A 23,939-nucleotide genomic window follows, 5' to 3' on the forward strand; every position below is an offset into this window, starting at 1 on the left:
GTAAAACTACGTAAGAACAGAGTAGTGGAAAGGCACTTGCTAGCAACTCTCGTACGATCATTATTCCCTTGTCTTTATCAAGTCTGCTCTGGGGCATAGAGCAGGCCTAGGTGAACACACTGAGGCTGCTCTGTGAAAACTAGGCCAGGGAAAAAGATAAGCCGCTGTAATTTCAGCCAATCAGAATTCAGATTTTATCCTCTCTGCATAGCCTGGAAAACTGAAGCTGGCTGGTATTGATAAGCACCAGTCCAATGCTTGCTTTCGTTCACATTTATAGTACTATAAGTAAACCCACATCACTAAGATCTCATATATGCTTTAACATGTTAAGGTATATTCAAAAGTCCTTCTCAATACTTTTAAATCTGCAGCTTTCATTAAATCAATACCTGGAGATACTGCCATAAAGGCCTTTGGGCAGGCACTTCCTGTTGTAGGGTGACAACACTCTCATAGTTGCCAACATTTTCTTTTAGGGATGCTTTTTTTGCCTGCAGGTGGAGTATTTTTTTATTTAGGGGTGGGGCATTCATTTGTAGGTCTAGTTGGAGTGGAAAAATGCAGCGCTGGCAATGCACTGCAACATAAAATGGGAGTGGCTCCTGCGCCGGATCTACTGCGCATGCTCCGTTTCGCAATTCCCGTCGTGCTTTGCGAGCAGTGACGTCATTTTTTCGAACGGCGACGCGCGTAGCGTAATTCCGTATTCCCGGACGGCTTAAGCAAACGACGTTCATTTTTAAATTTCGACGCGGGAACGACGGCCATACTTTAGACAGCAATACATTTGCTGACTAAAGTTAGGGCACCCAAAACGACGTCTAACTTTGCGACGGGAAACTAGACTAGCGGCGACGTAGCGAACGCAAAAATCCGTCGTGGATCGCCGTAACTCCTAATTTGCATACCCGACGCTGGTTTACGACACGAACTCCCCCCAGCGGCGGCCGCGGTACTGCATCCTAAGATCCGACAGTGTAAAACAATTACACCTGTCGGATCTTATGGATATCTATGCGTAACTGATTCTATGAATCAGTCGCATAGATAGAAACAGAGATACGACGGCGTATCAGGAGATACGCCGTCGTATCCCTTTTGTGAATCTGGCCCTATGTGCTTAGTGTCTGGTAGTGTGCATGTGTGTTAGTGTGTATATGTATTTAGTGTATATAAATGCATATTTTATCTGTTTGTGTGTTTAATGTGCTATGGTGGCCATACAGCCTTTGATAGATGATCAGCTTCTCTCTAAATCAATTTCTCCCAATAGACTTATTAAATCTATAGTTGAGAATCCATTCAATTGATGTTAGACATCCAGGGAAGTGGATTTTGATCAATAATTTGAAGATATGTTTGTCGATTGCACCTCTGTTTTCACCATGCAATCATCTTATCAATCGAAATATGATTTAACTCATGAAGAAAACATCTAATGCTGCCAATCCATACAACAAAATCAATAGTTTCCTATGCTAGTGTAGCGGTCTGTTGCCTACTAACATCCACACATATTCACCCGGCTGTCAGACATCCATAAGTCACACTTGTAGACAATAAAAAGTATTTTGCTTTGTTTTTGGTGTTTTTTTTGGGGGACTGAACTTGGTTGGTGGTAAGGGAAATGGGATGCCCATAAAAGAAATTGGTATTTTGCAATGTTATAGCAACTATGCTTTACATTGAAAATGTCATTGAAGTTTACTAATTACCTTTGCAAATGTTATAGCGGTTATGCTTTACATTTCCTCGGATAGAACAAAAAATGGTGGACTCTAATCTTAACAGTGTTACTTCAGAACATTCTCCTCCTCAGCACTCTCCCTGCAGACTTCTACATCCACAACGCTTCTCCTCCTGCCAGTGCTGTATCCTGGCCTAGGCCAACAAGGCCCAGGCCTAGGGCAGCACTTTGCAGGGGGGCAGCACGGAAAGAGTCCCAACTGGGCTGAGAGGCAAATTAGTCTAGCGCCCCCATAAAGCGGCCGCAGCTGCACTGCTTCTGGTATGCAGGCGGCCGGCATTCTGCAACTGTGGGGGGGGGGGGTGTTCTGCTGCACCATTGGCCTGGTTATATCTTCTTAGTCCTCTCCATTAAATTATCAGAAATTTGTGCTTAAAGTAGAACTATAGGCAACACTTTATTTTTAATTTTGGATAGATTAAGGGGGGGGGGGTTTATAGCCCCTGTCAGTTTATTTTTTACCACCCCCGACCCATTGCAGAAATTTCCCTTCACTTCCTACCCCATAGCCAAACAGGAAGTGATAGGAAATCTATGCAAATTAAGGGAATTCATTGCCCCCCCAACCGGCCCTCAGAACTAGTGTCCCCACTCATTTTTTAGGGCGGGCCTTAAACAGAAAGGGGCGTGACCTTGCCAGGAAGGGGTGTGTCATATTTAAATTAGGTGATGCGCGAGTTTAGTCAGGCCTAGGGCAGCACAAAACCTAAATACACCTCTGCCTCCTGCGCATCACTTTTCTGTCATTAGACATCCTGTCCCACCATTTTGAGCTGACTAGACCTCACTCTAATTAAGACCTAGAAGTAGTTTCACTTGATGCTTCTTAAAAGGCCAGGGGCCTGCAGTACCCCTTCTTGATGACCCTGAACATTAGTTGAAAAGCATATTTGACGATGGACTACTGATCCCAGCAAGCCCGACTTGAAAATCCTGCTCCATCAGGCAGCTATGATTTGGCACAAAACCCCACAGTCTCTCCTCTGCACCCAGCTCCCCTGGCATGCCTCTTCCAGATCTCCACTGTGCTTCACTCACCGACTCCTGCCCTGAGTCCTTCATGAAAGATTTACCCGCACCATGCAGACCAACTGCTTCTCCAGCTCCTGTTCCAGGACACCTCTCCATGACCGTCTAAGGAGAGGCTCCCTTCCAGCTCCCGAGCTCCTCCGCCGGATCCATCCCCCCACCCCCCCAGATGGGGGTGTTTCTCCTGCACGCAGTCTATCACTATTTATTTCCAATGCAGAGTATTTTCTTTTTCACACTTACCACCAGCTCTGGGCAATTTTTCTTCTATTAGCCACTTAAATCAGCTATTTTTTACTTCCAACTATTTAGGGATGCTGATTTTTTTAATCTTACTAACCACTGAGGGTAGTTATTTTTCCTCCTACTAACCACCAACATTGGCCATTGCTTTCCTCCTTCTGACCCCTGACATGAGACATTTTCCTTCCCCTGACTATAAATGCTTGACATTTTTTTCTACTGACCACCAATGTTGGTATTTTTAACACTAATACAATTTCATTGGCTGAGTGTCATAGGAGAGAGAGTTCAGAAACAACCATAATTTAAAAATGTGTGAAACTTGGAAGCAGACTGTCTAACGCATAGATGTATCCATGGGAATGCTCCCCATTATCTATGCGAAAAAATAAAAGCTCATAATCCCAATAGCGTTCTACGATCCACCAATCAAAATCTTCTCCAGATACTGAAAGCCAACTACAAGTCCAAAGGAGATAGAAGATTCGCGGTCCAAGGTCCCAGACTATGGAACGCTTTACCAAACAGCATTCAGTTGGAGGAGAACCACTTAGCCTTCAGGAGAAAGATCAAAACTCATCTCTTTTGATATCAAAAGAGACAGGAACAACAAGCGCCCAGAGGCGATTAAGTTCGCATGTGTCGCGCTATATAAGTTTCTCATTCATTCAGACATACTTATGAGTTGAGTCACAGGTTTTTTTTTTTTTATCCACTGCTAGTCAAATACAGATTTTCATTATTTGGGGTTTTACAAAACAATTCCTAAAATCCCTACTTAATCCTTCCTCCAAACACACACATACTTCACACAAGGACCCCTTGTATCCCTTGCTTTCCTCTCAGACTGTCATTACATTTGACAATATAGAGTTCTGACGATCAGAAGTACTCAGAGGACATTTTAATAGCTTGGTGAAGATTAATCAATAGCTGGTGAGGACATGGATCAATATTATCTAAGGGACAGCTGAATCCCTATTAGAAACCTTATAAAGCTGAGCCTTGAAGAGGTCGGGAGGGACAGAGCTGGAGGTTCATTGCTCAGGTAAGAATGGTATGTATGTTCAGCCTCAATTGATTAATTGTTCTTTAAGAATCTATTGAGAAGATTCTTAGCTTTAAACTCCTATATTTAGGTGTCTGCCAGTTTAACCCTTTGATACTAAAATCTGTATATAAGAAATATTGCATTTGTTATCATGTTTATAAGGCATCTTGGCCCTTCATAGTGGATTATGTTACATATTACTAAATACTAGCTGAATACCCGGCATTGCCCGGTCTTCCTACAGTAGGTGCACGCGATATTGTGTCAATCTCGCTCCCTTTCTCTGCGAGATTGACCACCTACGAGCCCCATCGCAGGAGCCAGCGCCGAGCTGGCTTGCCGCGATGGAGACAGAGCCGTCATAGAAGCGACGGGAGATCCGACTTGGATTCCCGCCAATTCTACACGTGTGCGGCGTTTGTTATGAATCCTGAGGGGGAAGTCCCCGCCGGATTTTAAATAAAAATCCGGCATGGGTTCCCCCCTCAGGAGCATACCGGGCCCTTAGGTCTGTTATGGGTTGTAAGGAGAGCCCCCTACGCCGAAAAAAACGGCGTAGGAGGTCCCCCCTACAATCCATACCAGACCCGTATCCAAAGCACGCTACCCGGCCGGCCAGGAAGGGAGTGGGGACGAGCGAGCGCCCCCCCCCCCTCCTGAGCCATACCAGGCTGCATGCCCTCAACATGGGGGGGTTGGGTGCTCTGGGGCAGGGGGGCGCACTGCGGCCCCCCCACCTCAGAGCACCCTGTCCCCATGTTGATGAGGACAGGGCCCCTTCCCGACAACCCTGGCCGTTGGTTGTCGGGGTATGCGGGCGGGAGGCTTATCGGAATCTGGGAGCCCCCTTTAATAAGGGGGCCCCCAGATACCGGCCCCCCACCCTAAGTGAATGGATATGGGGTACATCGTACCCCTAACCATTCACCTGTAGGAAATATTTCAAAGTTAATAAACACACCACACAAGGGTTTTTAAAATAATTTATTTTTCTGCTCCGGAGGCTCCCCCTGTCTTCTTTATTAGCTCTTTTACCAGGGGGAGCTTCTTCTTTGACGTCTTCGGGTGGGTGGGGGCCGCCGTCTGGTTCTCTTCCACCGCCGGGGGGGGGGTCGCTTTTAAAAAAGCCCCCACCCCCCGGCGGGTTTCCTCCGGCGTCTTCGGCGGGGGGGCTTCTTCTTACGCTATCCCGACGGGTCTTCTCCGCTGTCCGGGGGGTCTTCTCAACTCTCCGGGGGTCTCCTTCTATGTTCGCTGCTCTCCGCTGTTGACTCGGCGCACCCCGGTTCTTCCTCTCGCTGTCCGGTGCCTTCTTCTTCCGTGCTGTACGTCTTCTTCTCCTTCCGTGCTGTGAGTTCTTCTTCCGTGCTGTTGACGTGACGTCATGTTCTTCACTTCTCTTCTTCTCCCGATGTTGACACGTCGCCTTTCCTCGCTGCAATGACGTGTGCGCGGCTTGCATCGGACCTATATAGGCCTCACAGTCCCATCATGCTCTGTACCTACCCATGTGATACCTACTCACATGTTGTTGCTGACATATAAGTAACATGTGTGCCAAGTTTCATGTTAATATCTTTAGCCGTTTGGACGTGATGCTGGAACATACATACATACATACCATAGTTGCCAACATTTGAAAAAAATTTCCAGGGACACTTTGCAGCACAGCTATTAATTAATTACCACACTCACTTCCCCGAAGCTCCACCCACTCCGCATAATCGTCGCCTACTTATCAGATTATAGGGTCTACTCAATAAAGAGAGAATTACAGGCAGGCACACACACCATACATTATATCTGTGCTCCATTAAGCTTTAATAGTTATGATGCTTAAAGTGATAGTTTAACGTATTTATCTTTTACAGAGAAAGATAGCATAGATAGCGTTATTCTGCATTGCGCTGTATAATGTACTATTGCTGGGATTTGTAGTCCTCTATAGCTGGTGGTATTCTCCATTACGCTGTATAATGATTATACTGCGCAATGCAGATTACCACTGACCAGTTATAGAGGAACTACAAATCCCAGCAATAATACATTATACAGCACAATGGAGAATACCAGCAGCAGCTAGAGAGGAACAACAAATCCCAGCAATACATTATATAAAACGCAATGCAGAATACCAGCAGTTACAGAGGACTACAAATCCCAGCAATAATACATTATACAGGTTGCTTAATATATTATTGCAGGGATTTGGTGTTTATTTTTAAACAGGAAACTTTAAAACAGGTCCCCCTTACCTGTTTCTGAACCCTTGTAAGTCACGGCGGCGGCTCTGCGGGGGCGTGTGTCTGGCCTGTGTGGTGAGCGCGGCGTGGTCTGGGCTCGTCCTTCAGATTTCGCCCGCAGCGGCAGCCCACACACACTGCTGCCCCCCAGGACAAACCACCCCCCCTCCATTAGTACAGACCCCCCTCAGGACAAACCACCCTCCTTCATTAGTAGAAACCCCCCCAGACAAACCACCCACCCTGCATTAGTACAGACTCCCCCCCCCCCTCCATTAGTACAGACCCCCCCTCCATTAGTACAGACTCCGCCCCCTCCATTAGTATAGACTCATCCCCCCATCCGTACAGACTCTCTCCCCCCCCCCCCTTCATTAGTATAGACTTCCTTCATTAGCAAAATAATATAAATGTCACCGGCGCAAGAGAGAGTTGATATTCACGATCTGCTGCAGTACTATATGCACCTCCAAAAGGAAGTGAAAAAGTATGTACCAAAAAATGTTACTGTGCTGATTTACTCAAAAAACATTTTTAAACATACTGTAAAATATATTAAATTCGATTAAATCCGGTGAAAGTGTTGGAACAATGTGAACAGTGTGCAAATATATCCTTAATAAATATTAGGTTACGTGCAAAATAAGCATAGGAAAAATGTGCAAATATGCCCTATTCTTAAATTATGTACAAAAAATGTGCAAAATAATATATATATCTATATAAATATGTGTAAAATCACCCTCTTCAAATGCTGGGATGCAACCACCAAAATACAAAAATATGAAAATATAATGGCAAATATTAACATGCAATGTGCAATAAACCCTTATAAAGTTTCCTTTATAAGGGTTTATTGCACATTGCATGTTAATATTTACCATCATATTTTCATATTTTGGTGGTTGCATCCCAGCATTTGAAGAGGGTGATTTTACACATATTTATGATATATATATTATTTTGCACATTTGTTGTACATAATTTAGGAATAGGGCAACACTTTCACCGGATTCAATCGAATTTATTATATTTTTCAGTATGTTTAAAAATATTTTTTGAGTAAATCGGCGCACTACCGCAGTAAACATTTTTGGTGCATTCCTTCATTAGGAGACAATGACATCCCCCCTCGCCCTCCTACAGAGCGAGTGCGACAACCCCACCTGGGCGGCAGCTGGAGACGAGAGCCTGAGAGGAATGTGTGGAGCCGCCGCCGCCCGGGTGGAGAAGAATATTGTGACACGGCGTCGGTGACTGGCTGGCGGTGAGAGCGGCTCTCACAGTGACAGGCTTAGAAAGACTCATACGCCGACAAGGAGAGGAGGAGGAGGGAGGGCAGCAGTGAGCACTCTGGCGCTTGAGCGCCCTCACTTCTGTGGCGCCTGGGTGAACTGCACCCTGCGCAAACCCTCGGATCTGCTCTGAGTTTCCGCCCTGTTCCCCTGGTCGGCGCTGGCGCCGTAAGGCAAGTGTCGGCCCTGCTGAGACCCAGAAGCCGCACCTGCCTTCCCCACTAGCCGGGACAAGTCCCGGCAGGCTAAATTAGCCGGGACTAGGTCCTATTTGACGGGACTGTCCCTTTAAAAACGGGACAGTTGGCAAGTATGACATACACACACACACACACACGTTGAGTTTTATATATATAGATAACTGTACTGTTAGTATACATAGTTACATAGTTACATAGTTAGTCAGGTTGAAAAAAGACACAAGTCCATCCAGTTCAACCTCAAAAAAATAAACAAACAAAATAAAAAACACAATACAATCCCATACACCCAACTCCATACCCACAGTTGATCCAGAGGAAGGCAAAAAACCCCAGCAGAGCATGATCCAATTTGCTACAGCAGGGGAAAAAATTCATTCCTGATCCCCCGAGAGGCAATCGGATTTACCCTGGATCAACTTTACCTACAATCTTAGTACTCAGTTATTTTATGTACATTTAGGAAAGAATCCAGGCCTTTCTTAAAGCAATCTACTGAGCTGGCCAGAACCACCTCTGGAGGGAGTCTGTTCCACATTTTCACAGCTCTTACTGTGAAAAAACCTTTCCGTATTTGGAGGTGAAATCTCTTTTCCTCTAGACGTAAAGAGTGCCCCCTTGTCCTCAGTGTTGACCGTAAAGTGAATAACTCAACACCAAGTACACTGTATGGACCTCTTATATATTTGTACATGTTGATCATATCCCCCCTAATTCTCCTCTTCTCAAGAGTGAATAGATTTAGTTCTTCTAATCTTTCCTCATAGCTGAGCTCCTCCATGCCTCTTATCAGTTTGGTTGCTCTTCTCTGCACTTTCTCCAGTTCTCCGATATCCTTTTTGAGAACTGGTGCCCAAAACTGAACTGCATATTCCAGATGAGGTCTTACTAATGATTTGTATAGGGGCAAAATTATATCTCTGTCTCTGGAGTCCATACCTCTCTTAATACAAGAAAGGACTTTGCTCGCTTTGGAAACCGCAGCTTGGCATTGCATGCCATTATTGAGCTTATGATCAACTAAAACCCCCAGATCCTTCTCCACTACAGATCCCCCCAGTTGTACTCCCCCTAGTATGTATGATGCATGCATATTCTTAGCCCCCAAGTGCATAACTTTACATTTATCAACATTAAACCTCATCTGCCACTCGTCTTCTGAATGACCCTCAGTTGGATCCTAGGAATATGTAGAACAAGGGGATTCTTGGTTGCAAGTCTGCGAGGGAGAGCACCCGAAATCTGCATGCAGTCTAGGGTTTTCCCGCTTTTTTTTGGGTGTGTTCTGGGGGAGGTAAAGCAATGATTTGCTTTGTCAGGGCTCAGTGTTTTCATTAGTTTGCTCACTGCTCTAAGTTCACTAACTGCAACGCAGAACTGGTAACAAGAGGTGGGCTGCAGGCAGGTACAGGCAGTTAGTTTAGGGAATGGGGAAAATGGTCGGGGGGATAGGGTAGGAGTTGATAAAACTGATGTTCTGCTTTAGAATCTAAAAGAAAAATCTCCCCATTTAGAGAGAGAAACCTGACAGAAGTTCTTCCTGACAGAAGAAGATACATGTATCTATAGGGGCAGCTGGTAATAGCTGCATCTTCCTTACTAGTACAGAGGCTGACAGTCACCCACACACCATTACATTACGCCAGCTCTAAAGAATCAGTTTACGGGGTTGTCATTTTCTGGTATATTATTGCGCAAAGAATCTTAACAGGAGAGGGGATCAAGGCATGGGATGGTCCAAAGCACTCACAACTTGATAACTTAGAGCACAGTCTTCTCCTTGAGCAATAGTTGGTGTTTAACCATATAAGCCCCGGACCATTTTGCTGGTCAAAGACTGGGCCACTTTTTGCGATTCGGCACTGCGTAGCTTTTTTTTTCACAAGAAAGGCACTGCATAGCTTTAACTGACAATTGCGCGATCGTGCGACGTGGCTCCCAAACAAAATTGATGTCCTTTTTTTCCCCACAAATAGAGCTTTCTTTTGGTGGTATTTGATCACCTCTGCTTTTTTTTGTATGCGCTATAAACAAAAATAGAGCGACAATTTCGAAAAAAATGCTATATTTTTGCTATAATAAATATCCTAAAAAAATATATAAAAAAATGTTTTTCCTCAGTTTAGGCCGATACGTATTCTTATAAATTTTTTGGTAAAAAAAATCCCAATAAGCATTTATTGATTGGTTTGCGCACAAGTTATAGGGCCAGATTCACAAAGGATTTACGACGGCGTATCTCCAGATACGCCGTTGTAAGTCCGAATGTGAGGCGTCGTATCTCGGCGCCTGATTCAAAGAATCAGATACGCCAGAATTTGTCCAAGATACGTCTGACGTTGGTCTCTTACGCCGTCGTAGCTTAGGTGCATATTTACTCTGGCCGCTAGGGGCACTTCCGTATATTTCGAATATGCAAATGAGCTAGATAAGACGAGGTAAGTCATGTTACGGTATGGACGTCGGAAACGTCGGAACAGCGTCGTATTTTACGTTGTTTGCGTAAGTCGTATGTGAATGGGGATGGGCGTAGGTTACGTTCACGTCGACTAAGCATTGAGCCGGCATAACTTAGGGAGAAAATTCGACGTGATACTGAGCATGCGTGCGCATTTGCCGTTTGTTAGGCGCGTCATTTGAATTACGCGGGCTTACGCCGGCCCATTTACGCCACGCCGCCGTAGCTTAGGGCGCAAGTTCTTTGTGAATACGGTACTCGCCTATCTAAGTTACGGCGGCGTATCGTATATGAGATGCGCTACGCCCGCCTAAACTAAAGCCATTCTTTCCGTCTACAAAATAGGGGATAGTTTCATGGCATTTTTATTAATATTTTTTCTTACTAGTAATGGCTGCGATCAGCGGTTTTTATCATGTCTGCAACATTATAGCGGACACATCGGACACTTTTGACACCATTTGGGGACCATTGTCATTTTTACAGCGATCGTTGCTATAAAAATGCACTGATACAGTAAAAATGGAACTGGCAGTGAATGGGTTAACCTGTAGAGGGCGCTGAAGGGGTTAAGTGTGTCCTAGGGAGTGCTTGCAACTGTTAGGGGGTGTGGCTTGCCTGACACGTCACTGATCGTTGTTCCCGATGATAGGGAACACGATCAGTGACAGTGTCACCTAGGCAGAATGGGGGGATGTTGTGTTTACATTATTGGCGCGTACACACGACCGTTTTTCGGGTTCTAAAAAATTATGGGCCAGATTCACAGTGGACTTTAGACGGCGTATCTCCACGTACGCCGTTGTAAGTCCGAATGTGAGCCGTCGTATATATGCGCCTGATTCTTAGAATCAGTTACGCATAGATTTGGCCAAGATACGAGCGGCGTAAGTCTCCTACGTCGTCGTATCTTGGGTGCATATTTACGCTGGCCGCAAGGGGCGCTTCCGTAGATTTACGCATCGAATATGTAAATTAGGTAGATACGCCAATTCACGAACGTACTTGCGCCCGCTACGCCGTTTACATTAGGCTTACGTCCGGCGTAAAGTTACCCCTGCTATATGAGGCGCAGCCAATGCAAAGTATGGACGTCGGCAAGCGTATCTTTTTACGTCGTTTACGTAAGTCGTACGTGAATGGGGCTGTGCGTAGTTTACGTTCACGTCACAGGCATTGGGCCTGGCGTATCTTATGGAGTAAATTCGACATGATACTGAGCATGCACGCGCATGCGCCGTACGATCGGCGCTTCATTTGCATGGGGTCACGGCTCATTTTAATAAAACACGCCCACCTCTTCCACATTTGAATTAGGCGGGCTTACGCCGGACGATTTACTCTACGCCTCCACAACTTACGGAGCAAGTGCTTTGTGAATACTGCACTTGTCTGTCTAAGTTGCGGCGGCGTAGCATAAATAGGATACGCTACGCCCAACTAAAGATACGCTCTCCTACGTGAATCTGGCCCGATGTTTTTAAGGGTCTAGAAAAAACAACGTTTTTTTCAACCCGATCATTAAAGCGGATCTCCCGCGGCAAATCTTTTTTTTTGGCATTAAATTATATACGGTGCATTAAAAGATTACTCACTATTCTGGTGTTTTAATTAATCCGCTTTCCGATTTCGTCTGGAATGATTAGTTTGATTTTCATAGTAGCGCCGTTTCCATTTTGCTTGTGGGCATGAGAAGCCCACAAGCACTTACTTCCAAGTTGCGGGGGATGCTGAAGCGCTCGTTACGTCGAGCGGGGACTGCAACTTCTGGGTTGCCATGACAACGGGCGGCGTTGCTGAAAGTTACCGCCCCGTTGTGATGGCAAAAAAAAAACATTCTAAATATTACATAGCAAAGCATTGCTCTGTACGGGACAGACCTGCAGCAGTAAAGGTAGCGACAAAAATGCTGTTTTTTGTAGCTGTTCCACATTCGGAATCTCGCACCAAGGCTCCGCAATGACTACTGGGAGCAATGACAAAAGCTCCCAGGATACATTGCGCCTGAAGGATATGACGCAATACCCGCAGAATACCAGCAGCAGAGGGAGACAGGAAGCAGAGTGACAGATGCTGTAAACAAAGGTACTGTCACAAAAAATATAAAAACACGTCTGTTTTTTAATGCATTCGGGTATTCTATTTTATTAAGCTAATGTTTAAAAATAGGGTGGAGCTCCGCTTTAAAACGGCCTTGCCTACACACGATCGTGAAAAAAAATGCTCTAGCAAAGCGTGGTGACGTACAACACGCACGACAGCACTATAAAGGGGGAGTTCCATTTGGATGGCACCACCCTTGGGGCGGCTTTTGCTGATTTCGTGTTAGTAAAAGCCGATTCGCACTTTTCAGTCTGTTACTGCGTGATGAATGTGCTTACTCCATTATGAACGGTTTTACCAGAACGAGCGCTCCCATCTCATAACTTGCTTCTGAGCATGCGTGTTTTTTTCGTTAAAGCCCACACACGACCATTTTTTACAACCTTAAAAACGTCAACGTTAAAAAACATTGTGAAAAAATAGAGCATGTTCGAAATTTTTAATGCCCATTTTTTAGATTGTGAAAAATTCTCTGGAGCCCACACACAATCGTTTTTAATGACATAAAAAAAACACGGCATTTTTTAGAACACGAAAAACGGTTGTGTGTACGCGGCATTACATCTCCCCGTTCTTCAGCTCTGCGAACGCGTCCGCGGGTCCCACTGGTATGGTCACGAAGCTCACAGCAGGGTCGCGACTCGCGTGTGCGCCGGCCCGTGCACGACCACACGGCTCGCAAATTAAAGGGGACGTACCTGTACACCCATTTGTGCAGATGTGCCATTCTGTCGACGTGCATCATTGTGCGCCGGTCGGGAACCGGTTAACAGTCTAAGGCCACACAGCTGAAGATCATGGGGCAAGTCTTTTAGGCATCTGGTTACCTTGCGCTGATGCTCAACGGCTTGTACCCAGTGCAGTTTCCAGAACACTACACAACCACAGAGATCAATTTGGTCTTTACTAACAAGTCCCCAGGACAGCTGGCCACGTCCAGCTTCCTCCAGACACGGTCCAGTGAGTGAGTGACGGCACCTCTCCAAACCAGATCCCTTGTGGTAGGGTTCTAGTACAATGAGCTTCTAGCAAGGTCCATTGAGACCCTCAGCCCTGACACAGCTGAGTCCTCTAGATCAGCTATACAGTCCAAGGAATGCCTAACTATTATTCTTCTGGGATTATTGCCGGAAGAAGGAGGCAGCAGGAGAGAGCAAGCAGAGACAGTGAGTAATATCAGCTGTAACATGGAAGCGTGCCAGTCATGACATTTTTCAAGTTGGGCATCCCATAATTCCCTACCCCATCCAAGTAATCAACCCCTAATAAAACAACAAAAAACAAACCAAGTGCCTAAATACCGCCTGAAAAACTCCTTCCCTGCAGTCTCAATGTGAAAGCCCAAGGCCTTTCACACTGAGGCAATGAGCTGGCGGGAACGCTCCAAAAGTCCTGCCAACAGCATCTTTGGAGCGGTGTGTTTACTGCTCCCTCACCGCTCCTTCCAATTGAAAGCAATGGGCACCTTGGTAATACCGCCGGCAATGCGCCTCTGCAGAGGCGCATTGCCGGCGGTATTAACCCTTTTTCGGCCATTAGCGAGGGTTAATACCGCACCGCTAGCGGCCGAATACCGCGGCAATTCAGACGGTATAGCACCGCTAAAAATAGCGAAGCTATACCGCCACCGCACATCCCGTCCCAGTGTGAAAGGGGCCTTAGGCAGTGCAGAAAAAGCAACCAGACATCATTTTGTGGTGCTAGTAAACTGAAATTTGATTGGTTGCCACCCTCTGTACACACCTGTGCCCATTTTCACGTTTTAAATAATAAGTCTGAAAGCAAAAAATGAGTAAAGTAAAGACTTGTAGGAAATATCGAGGAACTTGCTGACCAGTCTGTTGGTTGCCAAGGCAATGTTAACCTGCTGGAATGAATGACATTGCAGAAAACATGTGTAGGAACAGTCATGTCAGTGATATCTTTCTGGATCAGGTAGAGGGGGGAAAGGACCAATACTGAAAGGGGTGTTTTATACATGTGATGTATGGGAGATATCAGTGATTAATTGATAGTGCCAACATCCTTGGTACAAGACAAAAAAACACATAAAAAAACAGTTCCTTGGATTTGGACTTTACCGGCACTTAGATAAGCATGCAAGAGTATTCAAGTAAAAAATACATTTATTAATGGTACAGTGTTAAAATGAGTATCATGGAGTGTACATTACAACAGCAATTGACAATACAACTTGTGCAAGATGGTAGTATGCATGAGATATCCTTTGCCGATGCGTTTCAGAGTCTGTTTAAAGCAGGCCTTCCTCAGGGGTAGGTAAGATATCCAATCTAGTTGTTCCCATGAGGATTTGACAGACATAAGTACAAACCCAGACAAAGCAACTCTGTTTTTAGCAGTGTGCCTAAAGTTCAGCTTTAAAGGGGTTGTAAAGGTAAAAAAAAAAAAATCCTAAATAGCTTCCTTTACCTTAGTGCAATCCTCCTTCACTTACCTCATCCTTCGATTTTGCTTTTAAATGTCCTTATTTCTTCTGAGAAATCCTCACTTCCTGTTCTCCAACTCCACACAGTAATGCAAGGCTTTCTTCCTGGTGTGGAGTGTCATGCTCGCCCCCTCCCTTGGACAACAGGAGAGTCAGGACGCTCTCTACGTTGCAGATAAAGGAGCTGTGTGTTAGTGGGCGTCCTGACTCTCCTGTAGTCCAAGGGAGGGGGCAAGCACAACACTCCACACCAGGGAGAAAGCCTCACATTACTGTGTGGAGTTACAGACAGAAGAACAGGAAGTGAGGATTTCTCAGAAGAAATAAGGACATTTAAAAGCAAAATGGAAGGATGAGGTAAGTGAAGGAGGACTACACTAAGGTAAAGGAAGCTATTTAGGATTTTTTTTTTTACCTTTACAACCCCTTTACATGACATATTGACGTCGGCAAAGTGGTTGTAGAATCCTGACTGGACGTCATATGACGTCCTAAGGATTCTGAGCCGCTGCGCGCCCCCGGGGGCGCGCATCGCGGCGATCGTTGTTGCAGGGTGTCAGTCTGACACCCGCAACACCGATCAAGGTAAAGAGTCTCTCACGGAGACTCTTTACCACGTGATCACCCGTGACCAATCACGGCGGATCACGATGTAAATAGGAAAAGCCGGTAATCGGCTTTTCCTCACTCGCGTCTGTCATACGCGAGTAGAGGAGAGCCGATCGGCTGCTCCTGTGACAGGGGGGGTTTGTGCTGATCGATCATCAGCACAGCCCCCCCGAGGATGCCCACTGGACCACCAGGGATGGCCATATAGACCACCAGTGTAAAAAAAAAAAAAAAAGGATGCCACCCTAGACCACCAGGGATGAGGAGGACACACAAAATGGATGCCAATCAGTGCCGCAATGGATGCCAATCAGTGCCCACAATGGGCATCACTGATTGGCAGGCATTGTTTGGCACTGATTGGCATCCATTAGTACAACACATACAATAGTGCCCATCTATGCCCATCCGTGCCACCTATCAGTGCCCATCCATGCCGCCTATCAGTGCCCATCCATGCTGCCTATCAGTGCCCATCCGTGCCACCTATCCGTGCCCGTCCGCGCCGCCTATCCGTGCCTGTCCGTGCTGCCTATCCGTGCCCATCCGTGCCACCTATCCGTGCCCATCTGTGCCGCCTATCTAAGCCCATCCATGCTGCCTATCCGTGCCACCTATCAGTGCCCATCCGTGCCGCCCATCAGTGCCGCATATTAGTGCCCATCAATGCCACCACATCAGTGCCACCTCATCGGTGCCCATCAGTGCCGCCTTATCAGTGCCCGTCAGTGCAGTACCATCAGTTCCAATCAGTGAAGGAGAAAACGTACTTATTTACAATGTTTTATAACAGAAACAAAAAAATCATTTTTTTTTCTAAATTTTCGGTCATTTTTTTATTTTTTTTGCAGAAAATAAATATCCCAGAGGTGATCAAATACCACCAAAAGAAAGCTCTATTTTTGTCAAAATGATAAAAATGTAGTTTGGGTACAGTGTAGCATGACCGCGCAATTGTCATTCAAAGTGCAACAGCACTGAAAGCTAAAAATTGGTCTGGGCGGGACGGTGTATACGTGCCCTGTATGGAAGTGGTTAAGCACAATTACAGTATTTCATGTAGCTCACTAAACGTCTTTAGGTGTTATCTAGAGTTGCTCTTTAACATAAACAAGATGTCATTTCATACAGAGCATGAAAGAACACATTGAGCATCTCTATAAACCTTCAGTGACCGGCACGTCTGGTTAAGTAATATTTCCCTTGGGTAGACTGAAAGGATCTGACAGCGCTCGGTCTCACACCTTCATTCATTTACTGGCAACAGGATGATTGCATCTCGAGCAGCGTCTTACAACAAAAACTCCGCCACTCATTTGCAGTTATTGGTTCATGCCGCTGAATGGATTTAACACTCCATTTATTGAAAGCTAGGCTCTCTGTGTGTGTGCTGTGCCTTTCCATTGGCTCAGATTAAATAGACAATGAAGTAGCAGGGAGATTAAAGAACTTCTGACCTCCAAAATTGAAATTTTCTGATATGAAGTCAACACACATCCTTCAAACACATTCTCTGCTAAATGGTAGCAGCTAAATATTAACGCGTTGCCTGACAACTCAAAATGCCAGTACTGAAAACTGTCTGTATTACCTTATAATGACCATTTGCATTCAGACTTGCACTGAAAAGGAACAGCTGTGAGCTAAGAGTTGGATATGATTGATAGTTGTAGATTAATACACCCAGTGACAGTACTTTTATAATATTTCCCCTTACCGACAGGTTTATTTGCTGTCACTGTACCTTGCTCATTATTATTGCTTTTTACATCTTACTGAATGCGCTCATTTGAAACATGAAACTCAGAAGCCTCGTACACCAGACTGGTATTCCTGTCTGGAAAACTGCCATAAGAGCTTTTGGCCGGGAAAAACAGCCCTGTGTATGCTCCATCGCAACTGCCGGGAAAAAAAAGAGAACCAGCTCTCTTTTTATCTGCCGGGATTTTAACAAGGCAGTTATCCTATGGGAAACACTGCGATGGAGCATACACACAGCGGGGATTCCCGACCAAAGCTCTCATGACAGTTTTCCTGTCGGGAAACCCGGTCGTGTGTAGGGGGAAAAAGTTAAAGAGCAGGTTCTCGGTTTTCCCCTCGGGTTTCCCGGTGGTAAAAAGTCCACCGGGAAACCTGTACGTGTGTACGAGGCTAAAGGGTCTGATTCATCTAGTTATGGTAGCACTTATGGTGGATCTTTTCATTACTCCTGCAGGGCAAAATGAATGGTTCCCTTAGCTCCCTTTCCCAAGAAGCATATATTCACTTTTCTTTGCTCCATTCATCCTTAAAAACCAGATAAAGAAAGACCTGTTTGGCTACCATATTTATAAACTGTGCCAAGCTGTATATGTGAACAGTGACCCTAGGGGGTACGTATATAGGTGATGGTGTGGTAATCAAATAGCCAGCATAATATGTGGAGACAAGTGTGTGTCCCAGCTATATGTAATATATATAGTGACAGTATCTGAGTGCTGGCATACTAGAATGAACCAAACGAATACAGGTGTAGTATAAACAAATAAAACAAACTGTGCTGCCACTGACCGACTGTCAGGAGCCTGTGCAAACCTCCACTGTGTATATACTAAACACTCATATAAAATAAAATAAAGATGATGCTCATGAAAAAATTAATATAATAATAATAATATTAAAGGAATAGTCCCATCAATGTGTGCAGTAAAAAAGCTTTCTTCAAAGAAAAATTATTGATGCAAAGTCACATGGAAAAAGCCCGTCCAGGGGGTGGTAAAGTCAGTGCTTGCAAAGGTGCACCTATAGAGGTGGGTGCTCAAATATGCAGTAGTGAAAATTCCACGCAGTGGTCGCGGTGCTCCCCCTCCTGGGTCCCCACTCACCAGAGGCACTAACCCCTGCAGGGGTAAAGTGCAAGTAGTTAGCCTCCCTCGGCTCTGGGATCTCCCACGACTCCTCTGCTGTGCTTGGGACCTCCTTCACTTCGTTCTGATGGTTTCCGAGTCCAGATATAAAAGTTGTTTTAAAGATCCACAGTCCTCCGGAAAAACAAACACACTAACATAGCGTGGTATGTTGGAACAAGTGCTGATTTATTGGCACTAACAGTATCGTGCACAGTACAAAAGTAAAAATAAATCAAAGCAAAAATAAAAATAAACGGTAAAAACAGATAGATCAGAAGCTCTGCTCTATACGAGGTTTAAAACTAAAAACAAGCAATGCAGGTGGAGCGGCTAACAGCCTGTTAGCATGGCTCCGGCCGCCGCACTAGGTTTGCCAGGAAGTGTCAGCAATTGCCTGGGAACGGCGTGCGTTCCACTGACGAGCAGCTGGAAACCGGAAGTGCGTGCGTGTGTGCGTGTATCCGCTTTACGCACGTTTCGTCAAAATACGTCTTCAGAAGCGGGTGCACGCATACAGCAGGAGGTTACTTATATAGTAGGCTTCGATATGCAAACCCCTCCCACTAACGGCGGTATCCAATCATTTCTTTTGCATTGAATTCCCATCGAATCGAGTTTAGAGAGGGTATACCCTTGGGCTTTCCCTGTTTGCATATTTTCGCCTCGGCGTCCTAAGTGAAGCCATAGTCTGTTATAATGGTAATGTCAGCAGTGAGTACACAGATCAGCCATTATTAACATACAATACTGTTGGCACGGTGTCTTAATAGGTAACCTAGTCTGCTAACTATGCCCTGTGCTAGCAATCATGGGCAAGTGTGAAAACAGATGGACAAAAAAGAGATAATAAATTAAATAAATAAAAAGAAGAATTTACGTATATAATAAGTCCAAGATAATTGGATACAGGTGAGTTGAATAAATATGTCATGGCATGTATATAATAGTATCAGATGCGTTGTCTAGGACTAGCTACCATAAATTAGCATTAGTGAACGGGGTCCGTCCCGGTTACAGATATCTCCACCTATAAGTGAGAAAGGTGTATAAGGTACAGCATAATCCTAGCACATCAGCGCAAGTCAGTGTATATGCCTATCAGATAAATGGAAAGTTGTATGAATGGCCAACTTACAAGCAAGGGTACATAATGTAAATAACAATAAAGGGAAAGGCACCCAAGGGGAGGTCATTATTAACCCTTACTAAATAATATAAATTACTCCATAGGAGTGGTAATCTGTAGGTCATCATCATATGGCTTGAATCTAATCACTGGGGGGCTAACCCCCATTCTCTCAGGTGATGAAGTACCAATAGGGATGGATAAAAAATGAAGATGCACATAAAGTGCAAAACCAACTAAGCACGGTAAACAACAGTAAACCATAATGGAAAAAACAATAATGGAAAAAACAAATATGGGTTACCCCATAAACGGTCAATATTCATCGACCACTTAGGGTGTACCATCAGGTACCCCAAGCGAGATGGGCAAAGGAAATATGAGTAGGTGGAATAGGTGTCTGTCTGGGAATCATTAGTGTATGGTGGTATAAATACAACTATCCTAAAAGTCAGGTTCATGGGTTAGCCAGAAAACAATTTAGATCAATGTCCTTATTTAACCCATAAGGTGCCAATGATCCCAGACGATAGATCCAGCTAGTCTCGTTCTGGGAAATGGCAGTAGTCTTGTTACCACCCCCCCAATTGTCTTTTACAAGGTCTATACCATAAAAGATCAGGCCACTGGGGTCTTGGTGGTGGACCTCTTTAAAGTGACGTGAGAGATAATGTTTATCATATCCTGTTTTGATCCTATTTATGTGCTCACGGATTCTTACTTTCAGAGGTCTGATGGTTCTTCCCACATATTGTAGGTGGCAGGGGCATTCGATGATATACGTTACATGAGTAGTACTGCAGGTAATGAGTTCTTTGATTTTATATTCTTTGAAATCAGTTCTTGATTTAAAACTCATTTTCCGTCTTGGTTGTTTTTTGCTGACTCTGCAGGCCAGACATTTCTGGCATTTATAAAAGCCTTTGAGTTCAGGGCATAGGCTAACAGATCGTGGTGGGTCTATGACATTGTGCACAAGGTGGTGACGGAGAGAGGGAGCACGCCTATAGATAAAATTTGTTTTTTTCCCCAACACTTTAGTGAGGGCATGGTCTTCTTGTAGGATCGGCCAGTATTTTTTAATTATATGTTCAAAATCCTTGTATTGGGAGTTGAAACCTGTGATGAATGCCACATCTAGCTTGTTCTGCTTGTTCTTTTTCTTGGATACCAGCATGCTATTCCTATCCATATTTAGAACCTCTTCTTTCAGTTTTATCAGGTTTTGCTCCTTGTACCCTTTTTCCTTAAATCGGTCAACGATTATATCGGCTTGTATTTTATAGTCTACGATAGAACTACAGTTTCTCCGGAGTCGCATCATTTGCAAATCAGCAGGATTATAAAGACAAAACTAAGGAACTGCAGGATGTGATTAAAAAATATGACAGTGACATACAGATTAAAAAACAAAAGAAATTTAAAAGAGACGTTCTAGATTATAAAAATGCGCAAGTTTACAAATGGCAAGCCTCTATGGAGGAACCTAGTGAAAACCTTGATGACACACTTTTGGATGAAAATGAACTGATTCCAGTGAATAATCCGGAAGACACCTCCTTGAGATACATTACTGACCCGACAGTACCTGATAGACCCAGGGAATTTATACAGAACACTGGCTACACACCCAGAGGACAACAGGGAAGGCCCGACAATAGAAGGGTTAGATACCATGATGAAGAATATCAAAGGAGCCTGAACCCCCTCAGGTGGAGGTCGCAGAGTCGTAATAGGAACCCCCCCCAGGTGGAGGTCGCAGAGTCGTAATAGGAACTCCTCAGGAAGAAATCAGTACCCATATGACCCATACTATAACCAAGGAAGAACCATGAGGGATAATGGGGATTTTCCCAGAGGTGGCCCCAATACCCGTCCACCAGGAAGATGGAGACCGAGGACAGGACACGGAAACCCCCGGATGGAGAGGGGGGAATGGCAACCGAGGGGCTACCCAGGCACGATCATCAGGAAGAGGAGAAAGCCAAAGAAATCAACCCTACCAGGGTCAGGGAGCTTACTCCTACAATCAGGACAGAGAAATGGAGCACACCCAAAGAGAAAACGCACCAGAGGGTGCAGGGGAGGGCAGAAGAAAACGCCCAAGACAACATTAGGGAAAGGTATATTCAATCTTAGTAACATCCAACTAACCAAAGAAGAACTACACATATTAGATTTAGGCCTTAAATATGCCCCAGAAAAAACCTTAGACCAATTTGAGGTATACATCGACCTTCAGAAATTCCTCAGAAAACTGAATTTACGCAAATTCTTTCTGAACAACACAGAGGAGTGTGGAATGGAAATCTTAGAATACACTCAAACCAATCTGAGGAATAACTCCACGTTCAACCCCAATACACCGGGCAACCAATGTATAGGAGCGTTCAAAAAGATGGTGGAGGGGGATCTAAGGAAACTGCAGAGAAAATTCAAAAACAAAAACAAAAATGTGTGGAAAACTATTAAGGAGATTGGCAATAAAAATGAGGTTATTATCAGACCAGCAGACAAGGGGGGTGGACTGGTAATCCTAAATAAAGCAGATTACGAGGAGGAAATGGAGAACCTGTTGAGGGTTGAAAATACCTACAAAAAACTTAAAGGTAACCCCAAGGTACGATTCATTAAAAAATTTACCAAGTTTGTTAAAAAGGGTGCAACCATGGGGATACTCAATAAGAAAGAGGCAGAATATTTGGTGTCCAATTCCACAAAAACACCAGTGATCTACTACACCCCAAAGATCCATAAGAGACTGCACAAGCCCCCAGGTCGCCCCATTATAAGCGGGATAAACTCAATTTTTTCCCGTTTAGGAGAATACCTGGACACCTACCTACAACCCATTGTCAAAGAGGGGAAATCACATCTTCGTGATAGTTTGCAACTTATTAACGAACTGCAACATATTGGCGAAGTACAAGACCTACTACTAGCCACTATTGATGTCAACTCACTGTATACCAGTATATCACAGAAAGCTGGTATTATGGGGGTGGAGGAAGCGTTACATCAAAATACAAGGCTAAAACAACAACAGATCAATTTCATTGTAGAAGGATTGGAAATGGCCATGGAATGCAATTATTTCTGGTATAATAAAAGCTACTACGTCCAAACTAGGGGTGTGGCGATGGGGGCACGCTATGCCCCTAGCATTGCCAACTTATTGATGGACTGCTGGGAAGAAGAATATGTTTATAATAGAAACATTCCCTGCATTAAGCTATACCGGAGATACATCGATGACGTCATCATCCTATGGGATGGAACGGTCGATAGCTTTCAGGAATTTTTAGAGGAGCTGAACACCAACAGATATGGCCTTACCTTCACAGGAAAATGTGATAGAGAGTGTATAGACTTCCTTGATCTCCAGATTTTTAAGGACGGTCCAAAACTACAGACAAGAACACACTTTAAATCAACGGACCGCAATGGATATATTCCATCAGCCAGCTGCCACCACCCTAGGTGGAAGTCCAATATACCCAAAGGACAAATGATGTGACTCCGGAGAAACTGTAGTTCTATCGTAGACTATAAAATACAAGCCGATATAATCGTTGACCGATTTAAAGAAAAAGGGTACAAGGAGCAAAGCCTGATAAAACTGAAAGAAGAGGTTCTAAATATGGATAGGAATAGCATGCTGGTATCCAATAAAAAGAACAAGCAGAACAAGCTAGATGTGGCATTCATCACAGGTTTCAACTCCCAATACAAGGATTTTGAACATATAATTAAAAAATACTGGCCGATCCTACAAGAAGACCATGCCCTCACTAAAGTGTTGGGGAAAAAAACAAATTTTATCTATAGGCGTGCTCCCTCTCTCCGTCACCACCTTGTGCACAATGTCATAGACCCACCACGATCTGTTAGCCTATGCCCTGAACTCAAAGGCTTTTATAAATGCCAGAAATGTCTGGCCTGCAGAGTCAGCAAAAAACAACCAAGACGGAAAATGAGTTTTAAATCAAGAACTGATTTCAAAGAATATAAAATCAAAGAACTCATTACCTGCAGTACTACTCATGTAACGTATATCATCGAATGCCCCTGCCAACTACAATATGTGGGAAGAACCATCAGTTCTGAAAGTAAGAATCCGTGAGCACATAAATAGGATCAAAACAGGATATGATAAACATTATCTCTCACGTCACTTTAAAGAGGTCCACCACCAAGACCCCAGTGGCCTGATCTTTTATGGTATAGACCTTGTAAAAGACAATTGGATTGGTGGTAACAAGACTACTGCCATTTCCCAGAACGAGACTAGCTGGATCTATCGTCTGGGATCATTGGCACCTTATGGGTTAAATAAGGACATTGATCTAAATTGTTTTCTGGCTAACCCATGAACCTGACTTTTAGGATAGTTGTATTTATACCACCATACACTAATGATTCCCAGACAGACACCTATTCCACCTACTCATATTTCCTTTGCCCATCTCGCTTGGGGTACCTGATGGTACACCCTAAG

The sequence above is a fragment of the Rana temporaria genome, chromosome 3, assembly GCF_905171775.1.
Source record: "Rana temporaria chromosome 3, aRanTem1.1, whole genome shotgun sequence".
NCBI lineage: Eukaryota > Metazoa > Chordata > Amphibia > Anura > Ranidae > Rana > Rana temporaria.